Source organism: Aethalodelphis obliquidens, unplaced genomic scaffold, assembly GCF_003676395.1.
Source record: "Aethalodelphis obliquidens isolate GAN/ISIS:26980383/991018 unplaced genomic scaffold, ASM367639v1 scaffold4, whole genome shotgun sequence".
Lineage (NCBI taxonomy): Eukaryota > Metazoa > Chordata > Mammalia > Artiodactyla > Delphinidae > Aethalodelphis > Aethalodelphis obliquidens.
The window spans coordinates 9,084,101-9,103,289 of NW_020837948.1; the positions used below are offsets into that span (position 1 = coordinate 9,084,101).

Below are 19,189 nucleotides of genomic sequence, written 5' to 3' on the forward strand. Positions count from 1 at the left end.
TGAGTAAGCTACTAAGAAAAAGTGGCCTTTATCCTTCATTTTTAAAAATGTTATTTTTCTCAATCAATATGATACACCGCATTAACAAATTAAGGAATGAAAACCATACGATCATTTCAATAGATGCAGAAAAAGCTTTTGACAAAATTCAACACCCATTTATGATAAAAACTCTCCAGATAATGGGCATAGAGGGAACCTACCTTAACATAATAAAGGCCATATATGACAAACCCACAGAAAGCATCATACTCAATAGTGAAAAACTGAAAGCATTTCCACTAAGATCAGGAACAAGACAAGGATGTTCACTCTCGCCACTCTTATTCAACATAGTTTTGGAAGTCCTAGCCACAGCAATCAGAGAAGAAAAAGAAATAAAAGGAATACAAATTGGAAAAGAAGAAGTAAAACTGTCACTATTTGCCAATGACATGATACTATACATAGAAAATCCTAAAAATGCTACCAGAAAACTACTAGAATGAATCAATGAATTTGGTAAAGTTGCAGGATACAAAATTAATGCACAGAAATCTCTGGCATTCCTATACACCAACAACAAAAAATCAGAAAGAGAACTTAAGGAAACACTCCCATTTACTACTGCAACAAAAAGAATAAAATACCTAGGAATAAACCTGCCTAAGGAGGAGAAAGACTGTACTCAGAAAACTATAAAACACTGATGAAAGAAATCAAAGATAACATAAACAGATGGAGAAATATACTATGTTCTTGGATTGGTAGAATCAATATTGTGAAAATGACTATACTAACCAAAGCAATCTACAGATTCAATGCAATCCCTATCAAACTACCCATGGCATTCTTCACAGAATTAGAACAAAAAATCTTACAATTCATATGGAAACACAAAAGACCCCAAATAACCGAAGCAATCTTGAGAAAGAAAAACGGAGTTGGAGGAATCAGGCTCCCTGACTTCAAACTATACCATAAAGCTACAGTAATCAAGACAGTATGGTACTGGCACAAAAACAGAAATATAGAGCAATGGTACAGGATAGAATGCCCAGAGATAAACCCATGCACATATGGGCACCTAATTTATGACATAGGAGGCAAGAAAATACAATGGAGAAAAGACAGCCTCTTCAATAAGTGCTGCTGGGAAAACTGAACAGCTACATGTAAAAGAATGAAATTAGAACACTCCCTAACACCATGCACAAAAATAAACTCCAAATGGATTAAGGACTTAAATGTACGACCAGACACTATAAAACTTTCAGAGGAAAACTAGGAAAAACACTCTTTGACATAAATCACAGCAAGATCTTTATTGGCCCACCTCCTAGAGTAAAAGAAATAAAAACAAAAATAAACAAATGGGACTTAATTAAACTTAAAAGCTTTTACACAGCAAAGGAAACCTAAACAAGACAAAAAAGACAACCCTCAGAATGGGAGAAAATATTTGCAAATGAAACAACAGACAAAGGATTAATCTCCTAAATATACAAATAGCTCATGTAGCTCAATATCAGAAAAACAAACAATCCAGTTAAAAAATGGGTGGAAAACCTAAATAGACATTTCACCAAGGAAGACATGCAGATGGCCAAGAGGCACATGAAAAGATGCTCAACATCACTAATTATTAGAGAAATGCAAATCAAAACTACAATGAGGGGCTTCCCTGGTGGCGCAGTGGTTGAGAGTCCACCTGCCGATGCAGGGGACACGGGTTCGTGCCCTGTTCCGGGAAGATCCCACATGCCGCGGAGCGGCTAGGCCCGTGAGCCATGGCCGCTGAGCCTGCGCGTCTGGAGCCTGTGCTCCGCAACGGGAGAGGCCACACGGTGAGAGGCCTGCATACCACAAAATAAAGAAAGAAAAAAAAATCTACAAACAATAAATGCTAGAGAGGGTGTGGAGAAAAGGGAACCCTCCTACACTGTTGGTGGGAATGTAAATTGATACCGTCACTATGGAAAACAGTATGGAGGTTCCTTAAAAAACTAAACATAGAACTACCATATGACCCAGCAATCGCACTACTGGGAATATACCCTGAGAAAGCCATAATTCAAAAAGAGTCATGTACCACAATGTTCATTGTAGCACTTATTCACAACAGCCAGGACATGGAAGTAACCTAAGTGTCCATCAACAGAGGAATGGATAAAGAAGATGTGGTACATATATACAATGGCATATTACTTGGCCATAAATAAAAGAACAAAATAATGCCATTTGCAGCAACATGGATGGACCTAGGGATTGTCATACTGAGTGAAGTAAGTCATGGATGGATCTAGAGATTGTCATACTGAGTGAAGTAAGACAGAGAAAGACAAATATCATATGACATTGCTTATATGTGGAATATAAAAAAAGGCTACAAATGAACTTATCTATAAAACAAAAATAGAGTTACAGATGTAAAAAATAAACTTATGTTTACTGGGGGGTAAGGAGGGGGAGGGATAAATTGGAAGATTGGGATCGACACATACACACTACTATATATAGAATTGATAACTAATAAGGACCTACTGTACAGCACAGGGAACTCTACCCAATACTCTGTAATGGCCTATATGGGAAAAGAAGCTAAAAAAGAGGGGATATATGTATGTATAACTGATTCACTTTGCTGAAAGTAACACATTGTAAATCAATTATACTCCAATAAAAATTAAAAGAAAATAGTAGTGGGTGCAATTTTAATTCCAGGTAAAGCTCCTTTTTAAAAAAAAAATTATTTTATTTTTTTTTTTATACAGCAGGTTCTTATTAGTCATCAATTTTATCCCCATCAGTGTATACATGTCAAAGCTCCTTTCTTGGGCTTCCCTGGTGGCGCAGTGGTTGAAAGTCCGCCTGCCGATGCAGGGGATGTGGGTTTGTGCCCCGGTCCGGGAGGATCTCGCGTGCCGCAGAGCAGCTGGGCCCATGTGCCATGGCCGCTGAGCCTGCGTGTCCAGAGCCTGTGCTCCGCAACGGGAGAGACCACAACAGTGAGAGGCCCGTGTACCGCAAAAAAAAAAAAAAAAAAGCGCCTTTCTTATTGCACTCATTTCTAGTGTCCTATTACACTGACAACATATCTTTCCTACTCATATTATGACTTACAAAATAATAAGTGACTAAAATTTAAAAATTATGGCATCAATTCTAGTTAAAAAAAACAAAACGTGGGGAGAGTGGCCCAGATGGCAGAGTAGGAAGACCCTGAGCTCACCTCCTCCCACAGGCACACCAAAATGATAGCTATTTACAGAGCAATTATTGATGAGAAAGCCCTGGAGACTAGCAGAAACGATCTTCTGCAACTAAAGATATAAAGAAAGAACCACAGTGAAATGGGTAGGAGGGGCAGGAATGCTGTATAGTCAAAACTCATACTCTTGGGTGGGCGACCCACAAATGGGAGCATAATTACAATTGCAGAGGTTCTCCCCAAGGAGTGAGAGGTCCACCCCACATTGGGCTCCCCAGCTTCAGGCCTGGGGGTCTTTCACGAGGAAGATAAGCCCCCAGAACGTTTGGCTTTGAAAGCCAGTGGTGCTTACTTTTGGAAGAGCCAAAGGGCTGTAGGAAATAGAGAGTCCACTCTTTAAGGGTACACACAAAATCTCACACGCTCCAAGATTCAGAGCAGAAGCAGTAATTTGAAAGGTGCCTGGGTCAGATCCACCTGCTGATCTTGGAGAGCCTCCCGGAGAGACAGGAAGCAACTGGAGCTCACTCTGGGGACACAGACACTGGTTGCAGCCATTAAGGGGAATGTGTTCTACCACAAGGACACTGGTGCCGACAAGTGCCATTTTTTTTTTTTCTTTTTTTTTTTTGCAGTACGCGGGCCTCTCACTGTTGTGGCCTCTCCCGTTGCGGAGACAGGATCCGGACGCGCAGGCTCAGCGGCCATGGCTCACGGGCCTAGCCGCTCCGCGGCATGTGGGATCTTCCCGGACTGGGGTACGAACCCACGTCCCCTGCATCGGCAGGCAGACTCTCAACCACTGCACCAGCAAGGAAGCCCACAAGTGCCATTTTTGAGTCCTCCTAGCGTATTAGTGCTGGGACCCAGCCCTGATCATCAGCATGTTGGCACAAGTACTGGGATGCCTGAGGCCAAGCAGTTAGCCAGGCAGAGGCACAGCCTCACCCACTAGCAGATTGGCTGCCTTAGGAACCCCTGAGCCCCCAGCTGCCCTGGTACCTGACCCTGCCCACCAGAGGGCCCAGGATCTGGTCCCACCCATCAGTGCACCAGAACTAGCCTCGGAGCCCCAAGGCCCAACAGCTAGTTGTTGAGACCTGGCTTTGCTCAGCAGTGGGCATAACACCAACTCTGGTACACCCAGAGTTGCAGCCTAGAGACCTTAGGACCCAACTCTACACACCAGTGGGCAGGCAATAGCTCCAGGACAGCCTGGGCCCAGACACCACCTGCTAGAGGGTTGGCACCAACCCTGGGACCCCCCAGGACCCTGCAGCCAGAGACCCCAGAACCTAGCCCTGCCCACTAACAGGCTATCAGCCCCAGGACCACTAAAGTATGACAATTTGCCATGTTAGAACCCAGCCTACCCACCAACAGGCCAGCACCAGCTTCATGACCCCCAAGGCCCTATAGCCAGAGGCCTCAGGACCCAGCCCTTCCCACCAGTGGGTAGACATGAGCCCCAGGACAAATGCAGTCCTGCATCTTGCTGTGTCAGGACACAGCCCACCTACAAGCACCCAGCACCAGCCCTGAGACCCTTGGGCCCTGGCCCTACCCACCAGCAGGACAACTCTGGGAAACCCTGGGCCCCTGAACCAGCTGCTCAAGATCTGGCCCCACAGACCAGTGGCTGACACCAGCTCTGGTCCCCCAGGGCTCTGCAGCCAGAAACCCTGGGAACTGGCTCCACCTACCAGTGGGCCAGCAGTAGCCCTGGGACCCCAAGGGCCCTGGCCCTGCCCTCCAGCAGGTTTACACCACCAGCTCTGAGACACCTTGGACCCCTCAGCCAGCCACCCTTGAGACTGAGCCCCATTCATCAGTGGGCCAGCGCCAGCTTTGGGACACCCAGGACCCTGCAGCCAGCCATGTCAGGAACCTGTCCTGCCTACCAGCAGGTGGACACTAGATCCAGGATCCCCAGCTGCACAGCCACCCACTTTAAAGTGATGAAAGGAAAAACCTCCAATCAGGAATACTCTACCCAGCAAGGCTTTCATTCAGATTTGATGGAGAGATCAAAAGTTTTACAGACAAGCAAAAACTAAAAGAGTTCAGCACCACCAAGCCAGCTTTACAAGAAATGTTAAAGGGAACTCTCTAAGCAAAAAAAACAAAACAAAACAAAACAAAAGGCCACAACTAGAACATGAAAATTACAGAGGAAAAATCTCATTGATAAAAGCAAATATACAATAAAGATAGTAAATCAACCATGTATAAAGCTAGTAGGAAGGTCAAAAGACAGAAGTAGTAAAATCATCTATATTCTCAATAAGTAGTCAAGGGGTACACAAAACAAAAAGATGCAAAATATGATGTCAAAAACAGTAAAGGTGGGGAGAGTAAAAATGCAGGGTTGTTAAAATGTGTTCAGACTTAAGAGATAAGCAACTTAAAATAATTATACACTCACATATATTTCTATATATAAACCTTATGGTAAGTACAAACTAAAAATCTATATAGATACACAAAAAAGAAAGGATTCCAAACATAACACTATAAATAGTCATCAAATCACAAGGGAAGAGAACAAAAGAAGAAAGGAGCAAAAAAGAAGTACAAAAATAACCCCCAAACAATTAACAGAGTGGCAGTAAGTACAAAGCTATCAACAATTACTTTAAATGTAAAGGAACTAAGTGCTCCAATCAAAAGATATAGAGTGGTTGAATGATACAAAAACAAGGCCCATATATATGTTCCTTACAAGAGACTCATTTCAGATCTAAAGACATACACAGACTGGAAGTGAGAGATTGGGAAAAGGCTTTCCATGTAAATGGAAATGAAAAGAAAGCTGGGGTAGTGATATTTATATCAGACAAAATAGACTTAAAGTCTATTTTAAAGAGACTGTGACAAGAGACAAAGAAGGATACCACATAATGATCAAGTGTCAGTCCAAGAAGAAGATATAATAATTGTAGGCAGAACTGGAGCTCTGGGCAGCACCAGCAGTGACATAGGAGGCAGCGAGGCTGCGATGGCGGAAGCCAACCAGTGATTGCAGCAAGAGTGGCAGGGACAGAGCAGACCACAAGGAAGGTGCACAGGCAGCCAGACTGGGCCAGGCCATGGGGAGAGTGGCCACTGGGAAGCAGGCAGGAGGCTGGGTGGGCAGTGGGCAGCTGCCTAGCCGTGAAGCAACATGGTGCTGCTCAAGGAGTATCAAGTCATCTTACCTGTGGCTGTGGAAGAGTATCAAGTGGGGTAGCTGTATTCTGTGGCTGAGGTCAACAAAAATGAAACTGGTGGTGGTAAAGGCATAGAGGTCCTGGTGAATGAGCCCTATGAGAAGGACAGTGAGAAAGGCTAGTAAACACACAATATCTACCACTTACAGAGCAAAGTGCCCATGTTTGTTCAAATGCTGGCCCCAGAGGGAGCCATGAATATACATGAAAAAGCATGGAATGCCTACCCTCCTACCCTTATTGCTGAACTGTTATTACAAATGAGTACATGAAAGAAGACTTTCTGATTAAAATTGAAACCTGGCACAAACCATATCTTGGCACCCAGGAGAATGTGCATAAACTGGAACCTGAGGCATGAAAACATGTGGAAGCCATATGTATAGACACTGCAGATCAAAACCAAGTACTTAGAAAGGATTTCAAGGTAGAGGAAGACCCAGCAAAATTTAAACCTATCAAAACAGGCTGAGAACCCTTGAGCCCCAACTGGAAGCAAGAACTTGTAAATCAGAAAGACTACCCATACATTCATACATACAAAATGGTTACTGTCAAGTTCAAGTGGTGGGGCCTGCAGAACAAAGTGGAAAACTTTATACATAAGTAAGAGAGGTGTCTGTTTACAAACTTCCACAGGCAGCTGTTCTGTTGGCTCAATAAGTGGGTTGACCTGACTATGGATAGCATTCAAAGGATGGAAGAAGAGATTAAGAGACAGCTGGATGAGACAAGGCAAAAGGACCCAGTGAAAGGAATGATGGCAGATGACTAAAGCCACCTCTCCTTCTTCTGCACTTTTTGCAAGACAGTGGTCAAAAGGAAGGCCCAGCAGCTCCACCCTCCCAAGTGACAGGTCATCTTCAGACATAGCCTTTCTGTGTCCATTCTTCAGACAACTTTTTATCCCTTACTGTAGCTAATTCTAGATGCCCTTTAATATTGTGAACAAATAGACCATCTGGTATTATGAAGTCCATGTGTGCGGGAGCCTGTTCCTCTGAGATGTGTGGTGTGTAGGTTGCTGTATTTACAGCTCCTCCCTCTCCAACCATTGTGTTCTCAACCTATTTCTGTGTGCCCTGGGAGGCACTTTATTTCCAAGTGACAATTTTAGTCTTTCAAAAACAAATTGTAAATATATACACACCCAACATTGGAGCACTTAAATACATAATGCAAATATTAACAGACATAAAGGGAGAAATTGACAGTAACACAATAGTAGGGGACTTTAACACCCCACTTACATGAATGGGCAAATCATCTAGACAGAAAATCAATAAGGAAATACTGTCCTTAAATGACATATTAGATGAGATGAACTTAATGGATATATATAGAACATTCTGTCCAAAAGCAGCAGTATATGCATTCTTTTAAAGCATACATGGAACATTCTCCAGGACAGATCATATGCTAGGCCACAAAACAAGTCTCAGTAAACTTTAAGAAGGCTGAAATCATATCAAGCATCTTTTCCAGCCACAATGCAAATACAAGAAAAAAACTGTAGGGAATTCCCTGGCAGTCAAATGGTTAGGACTCTGCTCTCACTGCTGAGGGCCTGGGTTTGATCCCTGGTTGGGGAATTAAGATCCCACAAGCTGCGCAGCCAAAAAAAAAAAAAGAAAAGAAAAGAAAGAAAAAAACACTAACATGTGGAGACTAAATGATATGCTACTAAACAACCAATAGATTACTGAAAAAAATCAAAGAAGAAGTAAGCAAATACCTGGAGATAAATGAAAATGAAAACACAATGATCCAAATCTATGGGATGCAGCAAGAGCAGTTCTAAGAGAGAAGTTTATAGTGATACAAGTCTACCTCAGGAAACAAGAGAAATCTCAAATAAACAACCTAACCCTACACTTAAAGGAACTACAGTAAGTCCCCTACACACGAACGAGTTCTGTTCCAAGAGTGCGTTCATGAGTCTAATTTGTTTGTAAGTCCAACAAAATTAGCCTAGGTACCCAACTAACACGATAGGCTATATAGTACTGTACTGTAATAGGTTTATAATACTTTTCACACAAATAACACATACCAAATGAACTCAAAAAATAAAAAAAAATTTAATCTTACAGTACAGTACCATGAAAAGTACAGTACAGTACCAGCTACATCATTGCTGCTTTTACTCTTGCTTCCAGACATCCTGGGCTTGAAATAAAGATACTGTACTCTATAAAGTACTGTACACTAAAGTACACAAAAGCACAACCACTTGTAGAGGATGCATGCATGTGACAGTGTACACCAGACACGTGAACTAACTTACGTGATTGGACATGTGAACGCACATTCACATCTTTGAAAGTCTGCAACTTGAAGGTTCGTAGGTAGGGGACTTACTGTAGAAAAAAAACAAACAAACCCAAAGTTAGTACAAGGAAAGAAATCATAAATAAAATCATAAATGAAATAGAGATGTAAAAAACCATAGAAACACCTAGAGGGGTGGGATAGGGAGGGTGGGAGGGAGATGTAAGAGGGAGGAGATATGGGGATATATGTATATGTATAGCTGATTCACTTTGTTATAAAGCAGAAACTAACACACCATTGTAAAGCAATTATACTCCAATAAAGATATAAAAAAAACAAACCATAGAGTTGGTCCTTTGAAAAGATGAACAAAATTGACAACCTTCAGCCAGACTCATCAAAAAAAAAAAAAAAAAAAGAAAGAAAGAGGGCCTGAATCAATAAAATAAGAAATGAAAAAGGAAAAGTTACAACCAATATCACAGAAATACAAAGGATTAAAAGAGATTACTATGAACAATTATACACCAATAAAATGGACAACCTAGAAGAAATGGACAAATTCCTAGAAATGTATAATCTTTTAAGACTGAACCAGGAAGAAACAGAATACATGAACAGACCAATTAGCAATAATGAAATTGAATCAGTAATAAAAATATTCCCAACAAACAAAAAGTGTAGAATTAGATGGCTTCACAGGTGAATTCTATCAAATATTTTGAGAAAAGTTAATGCTTATCCTTCTCAAAATATTCCAAAAAATTGCAGAGGAAGAAATGCTTCTGAACTCATTTTATGAGGCCAGCATCACCCTGATACCAGTACCATGGAAAGACATCACCAAATTACAGGACAATATCACTAGTGAACATAAATGCAAAAATCCTTAACAAAGTAATTGCAAAGCAAATTCAACAATACATTAAAAGGACAGATCATGCACCATGGTCAAGTAGGATTTTCCAAGGGATGCAAGGATAATTCAATACCCACAAATAGATCAATGTGATACTCCACATTAACAAGTGGAAGAATAAAAAATCATATAATCCTCTCAATAGATACAGAAAAACTTTTTGACAGATTTCAAGATCTATTTATGATAAAGACTCTCAACAAAGTGGTTATGGAGGGAATGTTTCTCGACATAACACAGGTCATATATGACAAACCCACAGCTAACATCATACTGAATAGTAAAAATCTGAAAGCTTTCCCTCTAAGATTAGGAACAAGACAAGGATATCCACTCTTGCCACTTTTACAACATACTATTGGAAGTCCTAGCCATAGCAATCATACAAGAAAAAAAAATAAAAGGAATCTAAATTTGAAAGGAAAAAGTTAAAGTGTCATTTTTTGCAGAAAAGATGATACTATACACAGGAAATCCTAAAGATGCCACCAAAAAACTACTACAACTCATGAATGAATTTGGTAATGTTGCAGGATACAAAATTAATACACAGAAATCTGTTGGGTTTCTATATACTAACAATGAACTATCACAAAGAAAATTAAGAAAACAATCCCACTGTATCAAAAAGAATAAAATACCTAGGAGTAAATCTAACTAAAGAGGTAAAAGATCTCTACTTGGAAACTATAAGGCACTGATGAAAGAAACTGAAGATGACACAAACAAATGGAAAGATATACCATGTTCACGAATTGGAAGAATTAATATTATTAAAATGACCATACTACTCAAGGCAATCTACAGATTCAATGCAATCTCTTTCAAAATGCCAATGACATTTTTCACAGAACAAGAACAAATAATTTTAAAATGTTTTGGAAACAGAAAAGACCTTGAATAGTCAAAGCAACCTTGAGAAAGAAGAACAAAGCTTCAGAGGTCTCATGCTCCCTGATTTCACACTATACTACAAAGCTACAGTAATCAAAACAGTATGGTACCAGCACAAAAACAGACACATAGATCAATGGAACAGAATAGAGAGCCCAGAAATGAATTCACACTTCTATGGGCAACTAATCTATGACAAAGAAGGCAAGAATATACAATGGAGAAAAGACAGCTTCTTCAATAAATGGTCACTTCAATTTTTCCAATTGGACATCTCCATGCAAAAGAATCAAACGGGACTACTCTCTCACACCATGCCCAAAAATAAGCTCAAAATGGATTAAAGACTTAAAGGTAAAACCTGAAATCATAAAAATTCTAGAAGAAAACATAGGCACTAAGCTCTTTGACACTGGTCTTAGTAATATTTTTTGGGATCTGTCTCCTCAGGCAAGGGAAACAGAAGCAAAAATAAACAAATGTGACTACATCCAACTAAAAAGCTTTTGCACAGCAAAGGAAATTATTAACAAAATGAAAAGGCTGCCTACGGACCAGGGGAAGAGATTTGCAAGCCATATATTTGACAAGGGGTTAATATCCAAAATATACAAAGAACTCATACAACTCAGCATCAAACAAACAAACAAACTATCTGATTAAAAAATGGGCAGAGGACCTGAGTAGACATCTTCCCAAAGAAGACATAGAGATGGTCAACAGGCACAAGAAAAGATGCTCAACATCACTAATGATCAGGAAAAAGCAAAACAAAACTACAACAAAGTATCACCTCATACCTGTCAGAATGGCTATTATAAAAAATACAATAAATAATAAGTGTTGGTGAGCATGTACAGAAAAGAGATCCCTGGTCCTCTGATGGTGGAAATGTAAATTGATGCAGCAACTGTGGATAACAGTATGGACAGTCCTCAAAAAACTTAAAGTAGAGGACTTCCCTGGAGGGTCCAGTGGTTAAGACTCTGTGCTTCCACTGCAGGGGGCATGGGTTCAATCCCTGATTGGGGAACTAAGATCCCACATGCCATGCAGCATGGCCAAAAAAAAAAAAAAAAAAAAAAAAAAATCAGAAGTAGAACTACCATAGGATCCAGCAATTCCACTTCTGGGTATTTATCTGAAGAAAACAAAAACAGTAATTTGAAAAGATATAGGTACCCCTATGTTCACTGTAGCATTATTTAAAATAGACAAGATATGGAAGTAACCTAAGTGCTCACTGATAAATGAATGGATAAAGAAGATGTGGTATATATATATACACAATGGAATATTTCTCAGCCATAAAAAAGAATAGTATCTTGCCAGTTGTGCCATCATGGATGTACCTAGAGTATATTATGCTAAGTGATTAAGACAGAGAAAGACAAATAATATCTGATTTCACTTATATGTGGACTCTAGAAAAACCACAAATGAACAAACAAAACAGAAACAGAATTAGAAATACATTCAGGTGGTTGCCAGAGGGGATGAGGGTGGTGAGAGGAAAGAAATAGGTGACGGAGATAAGAAGTACAGATTTCCAGTTGTAAAATAAATGTGTCAGGGGTATGAAATGTACGGGGTGAGTAATATAGCCAATAACTATGTAGTATCTTTCTATGTTGACAGATCGTGATTAGACTTATTGTGATCATTTTGAAATGTACAGAAGTACTGAATCATTATGTTGTGTAACAGGAAGTAACAAAGTGCTACAGGTCAATTATACTTCAAAAACAAACAAACTCATGGAAAAAGCAATCAGATTTGTGGTTAGCAGAAGCGGGATGTGGGGAGGGAGAATTGGATGAAGGCGATCAAAGGTACAAACTTTCAGGTACAAGATAAATAAATACTAGGGATGTGATATACAACATGATAAATCAACACTGCTTTATGTTATATATGAAAGTTGTTGAGGGTCAACAACTTGTGATCATTTTCTTATGATCACAAGAGAAAAATTTTTTTTCTATTTCTCTAATTTTATATATATATAATATGATGGATGTTCACTAAACTTATTACAGTAATCATTTCATGATGTGTGTAAGTCAAATCATTATGCTGTACACCTTAAACATATAGTGGGTACATCAATTATATTTCAATAAAACTGTAAGGAAAAAGAACAAAAAGTGGTTAAGCCTTTTTCAAATATGTACTGCAAGTATGCCAAGAGTTGATATCAGTTCTCTGTATATCAATCCTTTCATCCATCTATGAAGCAAACTATTTAAAAGCACCAGCTGACGATAGTAATTGCTTCTTGCTTTGCCTTCTATGATATACAGGATCATTTAATAAAGAAATTTTTGCCTATAATAGCTCATTAAGTTTTCTTCCTGAGCATATTTATTATAATGATATCCAGTTCTATAAGCTTCTCTGAAGTAGTGAGACTTGTACATGCATTTGTTTACGAAGAGTAAATTCTGATGTTTTTATAGCCTGATTTCTTCTCTTTGTTCCATACTGAAGAGTATTTGCATTTGTCCTAGAAAAATGCAGTTGGTTTAACATGGATTTATTGTACTCCGTTTGAAAATGACCTGAAAGCTTGGATGGCTTCACATTATTTTTTTAAAAGTCAAGATTATTGATTTATAATTTAAATACCATAAACTCTACCTTTTTAAAAGTGTGCAGCTTGATGACTTTTGACAAATGTACATCATGTATCCATCACCACAATCAAGATATAGAATATTTTAATCACTCCAAAAAGACTTGTCAGGAGATCATTTTATAATCCATGCAAGAGATGACTGTAGCTTGGTCCTGTATGATAGTGATGGAGCTGATGAGAAGTGATCAGATTCAGCATGCATTTTGAAGGTAAAGCTGGCAGCATTTGCCTATGGGTAAATTGCATAAGAAAGTACAGTCAGGATTTATTATTTCTCAAGATTCTATGGACCAACTTGGCAGTCTGCTGCTTTTTGCCTAGTCATGTCGCTGTGCTTTGTTTAAGGTTGGAAGGTACAAGATGATCCCACTCAGATGCCTCACAGTAGGTGCTGGCAGTCAGCAGGGGTCCTTTGAGTCTCCTTTATATGGCCCCTTATTCTCCTGTAGGCTAGACCAGCTTACATGGTGGTCACATGGTAATAAACAATCTCAAACTTAGCTTAAAACAAGTACAATTTATTATTCATCATGATTTTTTGTGTTGGTTGGGCTGTTCTGCTGATCTTACCTGGGCTTGCTCATGTAGGTTGGATGGAATGGATTCAGCTGGGAAAACTGGAATGGCTTGGCCTTTTTCCATGTTGTCTTCCACCCCAAGTTTCTTCACAGCATAATGTTCTCAAGGCAGCATTTCAAGAGGGCGAAACAGATGCTGCAAGGCCCCTTGAGGCTTAGGCTTCAGAACTCAAATAACATCACTTCCCCCACAACCCATTGGTCAAAACAAGTTAAAAAGGCCAGCCTAGATTCAAGGATTTGGAGAAACAGACCTCACTTATACAAGGGAGAAGCAGAAAAGTCACATTGCAAAGGTGGGTACATACTAGTATGGAAGGAAGATATATAGCCATTAATCAGTTTACTCCACTGCCGTTATGTTGACTCGCCTACTTTCTTTCTCTCCTCCTGCCATTAAGACCAATTGCTTCTGTATCTCTTTGTGACTTGAGTTCATACTTCCTAAGAGAAGACAAGGACTCCTAAGGCATAAATTTGGGGCCAGATCCCCTCATAAGCAGCAAAATAGCCTATAAATGGCTTACCAGCTTTCACTGTGGTGAGCCAATCTGGTATCCATGGTAGCCAGTGTGTAAAGAACTCAAAGAATCTTATAAAAAGGGCAAAGGGCCAGTGGGTGTGGCAGGTCCTCTGAAGTTTTCCTGAAGGGGTCAATACAGGCATCTTGCTTGACTGGTACAGAGCACCTGGGAAAAGATGTAGTGTGTACAAATATCAGCTTACAATGTAGTATGCAAAAATATACCTCCTTTTGATCTTCTATAACAACTTACTTTCTCTTTTGAGTCTCTGATCCATCATGATGAAAAATGCATATTTTTAGTCAGCTTAGAGTTTCTCTCTTCCATCCCTTGGTCACACCTAATTTCTGGAGGGTCTTATATAGTGTCACAGCATCAGGAGGGCCTATCTACGCTTCTTTGTCATTGGTCTCTACAGTGTTCTCAAGACTTTAGCTATCTCATTTAATCCTTATTCACTGATCCCTGTAGCCTGATATTTTTTAATAATGATGACCATGATTATGATAGTAATTATGACAGTTTTATGATAGTATTAACAGCAATTTCTATTTATTGTCTGCTATGAGAGGTAGGCAGTATGCTGCTGTATATATTAAATATACTATTGATAAAAACCAAACAACTCTGTGTACATCTATTACATCCTACGGCATTTACTGAGAAATTATATGTATAATGAACACTAGTAATTACTGATGTCCACCATTTGAAACCCCCTTGAATTTAAGGGATTCCTTGTCCCCAAAAGAGAAGTTGAAATGAAAAGACATCTAGTATTCTAGCTCCGCTGCTAGCTGGGATGTAAGCCCTTGACTTAGGCTTTGCCAATCAGATGGACTCATCTGGGATTTTGAATTTGAAACTAATGACACAAAGAAAAAAGGACAGTGGAGATTGCTTTCTGATGTCAGTGGCAGCAGCATCCAGTTGGCAGGCACAACAGTGTCTGTGTTGCCAACTGCTGGATCCAGTATTAAATACCAGGGATGACAACAGTGCAAGCTGCAGTTAGTTCCTTTGTTCAGTGGCAGCAGTAGTGGTGCCCCAATAGACTAGCTTTTTGGTTTTATTTTTGGCTGTGGTATTATCTGCATAGGTTCTCTTGATTATTGCCTGCTTTACCAGTTAAATCTGCGAGGTAGCCATTAAATATTGTTACAAGAAATTAAATTTTGGAGAAATTTTTACCAGGGATGGTTGTAGGCAACAGATCAGGGAAGGGTGGGGGCGGGGGGGGGGGAGACCTAAGATTAGTTACTTGGTCTGGTTTAAGATGAAGACAAGGAGAATCCAGCTAACATTAAGAAACTGGATTTTCACAGCCCATGGTAAATAGTACCAAAATAGCTAAATCATTCCATGGATCACTTGTACTAAATATGCCAATTGAAGGCAAGACTTTGTACTTTCAAGTGCTACTGCCATAGGATGATATGAAGGGTAAGCAGAATACTAGGACTATGGAGGTGTTGTGATTGCTTCTAATATTGCTGAATGTCTGAGAAAGAAAGAATGACATTCTATGAGGCCACCATCACATTGATACCAAAACCGGACAAAGAAACCACAAAAAAAAGAAAATTACAGGCCAATATCACTAATGAACACAGGCACAAAAATACTCAACAAAATACTAGCAAACTGAATCCAACAATACATTAAAGGATCATACACCAGGATCAAGTGGGATTTATCCCAGGGATGCAAGGATTCTTCAATATCCACAAATCAATTAGTATGATACGCCAAATTAACTGAAGAATAAAAACCATATGATCTCATTGCAGCACTATTTACAATAGCCAAGACATGGAAGCAACCTAAATGTCCATCCATAGAGGAATGGATAAAGAGATTGTGGTACATATATACAATGGAATATTACTCGGCCATGAAAAAGAATGAAATAATGTCATTTGCAGCAACATGCTTGGACCTAGAGATTATCATACTAAGTGAAGTAAGTCAGACAGAGAAAGACAAATATCATATGATATCACTCATATGTGGAATCTAATTTTAAAAAATGATACAAATGAACTTATTTACAAAACAGAAACAGACTTACAGATATCAAATACAAACTTATGGTTACCAAAGGGGAAATGTGGTGGGGAGGGATAAATCAGGAGGTTGGGATGAACATACATACACTACTACATATAAGATAGATAAACAAGGACCTACTGTGTAGCACAGGGAACTCTACTCAATATTCTGTGATAACCTATATAAGAAAAGAATCTAAAAAACAATGAATATATGTATATGTATAACTGAATAACTTTGCTGTATGCCTGAAACTAACACAACATTGTAAATCAACTATGCTCCAATAAAATTAAATTTAAATAAAAGAGACATTGTCACTATTCTTTCTCTTATTTCCTCTTTATATGATGTATCTGTCCTGCTGTGAACAGCATCAGCAGCTCCTAAAAATAAAACAGTCCAAAGGCTATCACCAGCTATGAGATTGATAAGAATCTTACTCTTGAGAGCAACAGTGTATCCTTTTAAAATTGTATTTTGTTAAATCACATTATATTTGGCCACACAGTACAGGTCAGATTCAGAAGAGCATTTGGTAGACTGCATTTTGTCATTTAATAAAACTTTTATGGAGCATGTTTTTGTTATTAAAGAAAATAAATTACGTTCCACTTCTTTCTCGGAACTTCTGTTAATGCCGTGAATTTTTTTTTTTTTTTTATAACTTGTGAGATGTTGCATTTGTTTTTTTAGGTGTGCCCTAACCTAAGTGCCACAAACTGGGTGGCCTAAAACAACAGAAATTTATTCTCTTGCAGTTCTGGAGGCCAGAAATCAAGGTGTCAGCAGGGCTGGTTCCTTCTGGAGGTTCTGAGGGAGAATCCACTCCACGCCTCTCTCCTGACTTCTGGTAGCTGTTGGCATACCTTGGCGTTCCTTGGCTTGTAGCTGCATCACTCCAGTCTCTGCCTCCATCTTTACATGGCCCTCCCCTCTGTCTCTTTATTTTTTAAATATTTATTTATTTATTATTTTTTTTTTGCTGCATTGGGTCTTAGTTGCGGCATGTGGGATCTTTCATTGTGGCATAGGCTCTTCGTTGTGGCGCACCAGGGTTCTCTCTAGTTGTGGTGTGCAGATTTTCTCTCTCTAGTTGTGGCACAGGGGCTCCAGGGCGTGTGGGCTCCAGAGTGCATGGGCTGTGTAGTTGCGGCACACAGGCTCTCTAGTTGAGGCACACAAGCTCAGTAGTTGTGGCACATAGGCTTAGTTGCCCCGCGGCATGTGGGATCTTAGTTCCCCAACCAGGGATAGAACCTGTGTCCCCTGCATTGGAAGGAGGATTCTTTTTTTTTTTAAATCAACTATTTATTACTATTATTTTTTAAAATTTATTTTATTTATTTATTTTTGGCTGCATTGGGTCTTCATTGCTGTGCAGGCTTTCTCTAGTTGCGGTGATCGGGGACTACTCTTTGTTGCAGTGCGCGGGCCTCCCATTACAGTGGCTTCTCTTGTTGCAGAGCACAGGCTCTAGTGTGCAGGCTTCAGTAGTTGTGGCGTGTAGGCTCAGTAGTTGTGGCGCACGGGCTTAGTTGCTCCGCAGCATGTGGGATCTTCCCGGACCAGGGCTGGAATGTCCCCTGCATTGGCAGGCAGACTCTTAACCACTGCACCACCAGGGAAGCCCTGGAAGGCAGATGCTTTACCACTGGACCACCAGGGAAGTCCTCCCTCTGTGTTTCTTTCTCACATCTTCCTCTACCTTTCTCTTCTAAGAATCCCTGTCATTGAATTTAGGGCTCGCCCTAAACCCAGGATGATCTCATCTCTAGATCCTTAACTTAATTACATCTGCAAACACCCTTTTTCCTAACAAGGTCACATTCACTTAGTTCAGAGGATTAAGACTTGTTTTGGGGGACTACTGTTTTGTTTGTTTTTTTTTAACATCTTTATTGGAGTATAATTGCTGTACAATGGTGTGTAATGCCATGAATTAAAAAAAATCTGCTATATTAAAAAGGAATTGCATTGATTTTCTTTTCTAAAGTTCAGGAAATGTCTCATTCAAATATTTGCTTGCTATTAACTATGGTTAGGCAGAAGACAAAGGAATGAATTTTCCTCCTGTTGGAAATAATTAAGCAAGATCTGCATGTAATATATATTTTGCCATTTATGTTACTTTTATTCCATCAAATATGGTTATAAATGTTTTAGAGAAAGAAGATGGCTATCAGAGAAAGCTCATATTTGCTAAGTGGAGGATATAATCCTTAACATCAAGACATTGTTTGTCAAGATTCAGCTATTAGGTGTATTTAGGATTCTATAATAGTTTTTGTTATTTATTCTTTTGAAATCCTAATGTAGCATTTCTCTTTGGAAGATATGAAACATCTTTCATTGGGGTTCCCAAGAGGACCCCAAATAAATAGCATCCCTCTTCCTTGCCTGAGTTTTGGACAAATTGAGAAAATAAAACAAAGAGTAAATATAGAGGCCAACATTTTGATTACATCTTCATTATTGTTAGAGATGAGGTTAGAGGATGTGGCTCTATGTCTGTAACCATGTGTCCTTGCTAATACTTAACCTACAATTAAGTAGATTTAACCTTGGATGGGTAAAGGGATTGGGTGGGTTAGCAGGGGAAGTGAGCCTCCTGAGGGCTTCTAAGAGGAAGAAGAGCAGAGCTGAGAATTTGCATTAGTGGTTGTTCTTCACAGATTTACCAATCAGAGAAGTCACTCCACCTACCTTGGGATGGAGTGCAAAAAATGAGAAGAGCATACTTAGGAAAAAGCCCTTCTCTTGGAAGCGGGGAGTAGAAGAAAGGAATTCTATTCCTACGTTCCTTGGCTTTTTGTTCTTCTAATCCATTGATTTAGTAATTAAGCCTATGGTCAACCATAGGCTGTTTTCAGTTTTGTCCCTGTTTCATAAGAGTGCTCCTCCCAAACCA

At 39.5% G+C, this 19,189-nt stretch overlaps 1 protein-coding gene and 1 pseudogene across 1 annotated transcript in view; both read left to right on the forward strand.

Annotated features, from left to right (window-relative positions):
• The window catches only part of HINT1 (histidine triad nucleotide binding protein 1), a 94,381-nt gene that overhangs the window by 9,441 nt on the left and 65,751 nt on the right, over nucleotides 1-19,189 (forward strand). The gene's annotated exons all lie outside the window — the stretch shown is intronic.
• LOC113615757 (phosphatidylinositol transfer protein alpha isoform pseudogene) lies at nucleotides 5,840-7,597 on the forward strand (annotated as a pseudogene).